Source organism: Rana temporaria, chromosome 6 (genome assembly GCF_905171775.1).
Source record: "Rana temporaria chromosome 6, aRanTem1.1, whole genome shotgun sequence".
NCBI lineage: Eukaryota > Metazoa > Chordata > Amphibia > Anura > Ranidae > Rana > Rana temporaria.
The window spans coordinates 179,262,169-179,266,528 of record NC_053494.1 but is presented as its reverse complement, the minus strand read 5'-3'; positions in this window follow the sequence as shown (position 1 = coordinate 179,266,528).

Genomic DNA, 4,360 nt, shown 5'->3' with positions numbered 1-4,360 from the left:
GACGGCCATACATAACATAGGATACACCACCTAGGGGGCAGCTTTATCTTTACGCCGGCATAGCTCTTACGGAAACAGCGTATCTTTACTGCGATGGGCAAGCGTACGTTCGTGAATCGGCGTATCTACTAATTTGCATATTTTACCCTGAACTCAATGGAAGCGCCACCTAGCGGCCAGCGGAAATATTGCACCCTAAGATACGACGGCGCAGGCATACACTTAAACATGCGACGGGCTTAGATTGCGAGTTATGTCGGTGTATCTACTGATACGCCGGCGTAACTCTTTGTGAATCTGGCCCGTTAAGCGTGCCAAGCATTTTTTCTGTTTTTCAGCTCCTCTCCTGAACGTGCTGGTGGTGCTTTTTTTTTCATGCCTGTGTAGCGGCCTGCTACTTTCTAGCCAGCGCTGCTTTAACCACTTCCATACCAGGCACTTACGCACCTTCCTGCCCAAGCCAATTTTCAGCTTTCAGCACTGTCGCAATTTGAATGACAATTGCGCGGTCGTGCTACACTGTACCCAAATGACATTTTTATCATTTTGTTCCCACAAATAGAGCTTTCTTTTGGTGGTATTTGATCACCTCTGCAATTTTTTTTTTTTGTGCAACAACTAAAAAAAGACCGACATTTTTGAAAAAAAAATAAGTTTTTATTTTTTTCTGTTAATTTTTTTTGTAAATAAGTAAGTTTTCTTCTTCAATTATGGGCACTGATATGGCAGCACAGATGGGCACCGATGAGGTGGCACTGATGGGCACCGATGAGGTGGCACTGATGGGCACCGATAGGCTGCGCTAGTATGCTGCACTGATGGGCATTCATAGGCAGCACTGATGGGCACTCATAGGCGGCACTGATGGGCACTCAAAGGCGGAACTGATGGGTACTCATAGGCGGCACTGGGCACTCTTTGGTGGCACTGGTGGGCACTCATGGGTGGCACTTATGGGTGGCACTGATTGGTACTTATGGATGGCACAGATGGGCACTGATAGGTGGGCTCTGGGCATAGATGGGCACTAAGAGGTGGCACTGATGGACACTGGGTGGCACTGATGTACACTTAGGGGTGGCACTGATGGCATTGCTGGGCATCATTACAGCCAGTGCCCATGTTGCCAGTCAGTGCCCATTTGTGGGGGGGCTTCGCTGATAAACAATCAGCACAAATCCCCTCTGTCAGGAGAACCGCCGATCGGCTCTTCTCTACTCGAGTCTGTTAGACGCAAGTGAGGAAGAGCCAATCAACGGCTCTGCCTGTTTACGTTGTGATCAGCCGTGGTTGGTCACGGCTGATCACGTGGTAAAGAGCCTCCGCCGGAGGCTCTTTTCTGAGATCGGAGATGCAGGGTGTCAGACTGACACCCCGCATCACCGATCGCCATGCTGCGCGCCCCCTCAGGGCCAGATCCACGAAGCAGTTACGCTGGCGTATCTATTGATACGCCGTGTAACTGCTAGGTTGCTCCGGCATATCTTTGTTTTGTATCCACAAAACAAGATACGCCTGAAGCTGGGCTAGATCCGACTGGCGTACATCTTAGTACGCCGTCGGATCTAAGGTGCATATTTATGCTGGCCGCTAGGTGGCGCTTCCGTTGATTTCCGCGTCGAGTATGCAAATTAGCTAGATACGCGGATCCACAAACGTACGTCCGGCCGGCGAATTTTTTTACGTTGTTTCCGTAAGGCTTTTTTCTGCGTAACGTTACCCCTGCTATATGAGGCGCAGCCAATGTTAAGTATGGACGTCGGGCCAGCGTAGAATTTTCTGTCATGTACGTCGTTTGCATAAAACGTTCGCGAATAGGGCTTTCCGTAGAATGACTTTCACGTCGAAAGCATTGGCTTGTTGCGGGTTAATTTGGAGCATGCGCACTGGGATACCCCCACGGGCGGTGCATGCGCCGTTCAGAAAAAAATTAATTTACGTCGGGTCAAGACGTATTAACATAAAACACGCCCACATCTTTTCTATTTGAATTGCGCGCCCTTACGCCGACACAGTTACACTACGCCGCCGTAACTTACGGCGCAAATTCTTTCAGGATACGGAAAATACGCTGAAAGTTACGGCGGCGTAGTGTATCTGAGATACGCTACGCCGGACGGAAAAATGCGCGGAGGTACGTGGATCTGGCCCTCACTGTTTTGGTTTTCAAAATCATCCGCTGTTCGTTTTCTTTAGAAAGAATAACTTATATAATTGGCATAGGGCAGTTTCCATTTTGCTTGTGGGCATGTGAAGCCCACACTCATTTCCTGGATGCAGTGAATTGTGTCATCAGTGTTTGCTCTGAGCAGTGCCGTGAACTTCCAGGTTTGCCATCACAACGTGCGGCGTCATCAAAAGTCCCTGCCCCGTTGTGATGGCAACCACAACGGTGCTTGCGTTCTCCTTGTCTCAATGTGCAAATACACCTGTATGCCCTTATTTAAAATGGCGAATTAAGAGACGCCCTCATCACGTGTAACTTCCTGATTCTAATTCACTCAAGATTTCGCTGGTCGGCGCACCGCACTGACCCTTGGAAAGGATAACACTCAGCTCCCATGGGAGCGAGAGGCAGGAAGTAGCAATGAAAAGGAAAATAACTAGGTATTTAAACCGCATTTTTTTTTTAGATGACTGCTATGTATGGAGGCTATAAGATATACTTGTAATTTTGGGTGGAACTCCGCTTTAAGCTGAACTGTGAGGCCTTGTACACACGACCGAACATGTCCGCTGAAACTGGTCCACGGACCAGTTTCCGCGCACATGTCCGACCGTGTGTAGGGCCTAGCGGACAGTTTTCCGGCCTAGCGGACAGGTTTCCAGCGGATAAGCATGCTAAGAAACTTGTCCGCTGGAAACATGTCCGTCGGACATGTCCGATGGTTAGTACGACTCATCGGACATGTCCGCTGGTTATGACGTATAACCAGCGGCCCGAAATCCCGCGCATGCGTCGAACTGTCCGTGGGGATTTTGGTCTGATGGTGTGTACACACATCAGACCAAAAGCTCCCAGCAGACATGTCCGATGAAAACGGTCCGCGGACCGTTTTCATCGGACATGTCTGCTCGTGTGTACAAGGCCTCAGGTGATGTGATTCCCCGCCAGCACACCCCTGACTAGCAAAGAGGGAGAGGCACAGCCTAGGAGTGTGTGATTAGGTAAGTAACCACCAAACACCAATGCCTATTTGACACTAACTATGAAACTTATTTTATGCCACTGACACCAAGGACTTGAGTTTGTTATTTAGTTTATTGTATCTCCCACTGATACTATTACTATACAGGGTTTATATAGCACCAACAGTTTCTGCAGCACTTTACAAAATAAAGAAGTCAGTACAGTTATAATCCCTTTCAAGGCAAGAGTGAAGAAAATGTCATCAGCACACCAAGGATTCCTTGAAAGGGTCCAAAGCTTTATTCCTTGGTCACATGATAGATATACAGTGACATTTTAAAGCCTCGAAATGCCCCTTTGTTAGGTAAGTGCCTGATAAAGGGGCCCTCTGTGGCTCCGAAACATTGCTGTATATCTATCATGTGACCACGGAATAAAGCTTTGGACCTTTTCGAGGAATCCTTGGTGTGCTGATGACATTTCCTTCACTTTTATTATCCACGGTTTCCAGCCTATGGCCATTACAGCACCCAGCATCACTGAACAGCTGGTTATCTTGAATGTTTGCTTGGGGGACATTGCATTTCGATTTGTCTAGACGAGAGGATTAGGGGGGGGGGGGGGGCAAACACATTACATATGGGGCTAGTTTTCTTCCTATAGACAGCATATCTCTCTGATACCAAAAATTGGGTTATTTTATCTCACTGACACCAATGATATGGGGCTTATTTTATCACATTGACACCAAACATGGGACATCTTTAAAGTGACACTAAAGGTTCCTTTTTTTTAATAACAAACATGTCATACTTACCTCCACTGTGCAGCTAGTTTTGCACAGTGTGGCCCCAAAAAAATCCTCTTCGGGGGTCCATTGGCGGCTCCTCCCTGCATTAGATAACCCCCTTGGAGAAGGGCTCTCCCGAGGGGGTTACCTTGCGGGCACGCTCCGGAGTCATACACTCAGCGTCCATAGACACAGAGTGTATGACTTGGCCCCGCCTCCCGGGGCCTGAGTCATTGGATTTGATTGACAGCAGCAGCAGCCAATGGCTGCGCTGCTATCGTTGTATCCAATCAATGCCAGGACTCCATGGAGAAGAGGATGCCAGGGGCTTGCTGAGCAGGTAAACTGGCTCAGGTAAGTAAAACGGGGGGCTGGGCGCCCGGTGATTGCCAGGTTTTTTTTTTACCTTAATACATAGGATGCATTAAGGTGAAAAAAAC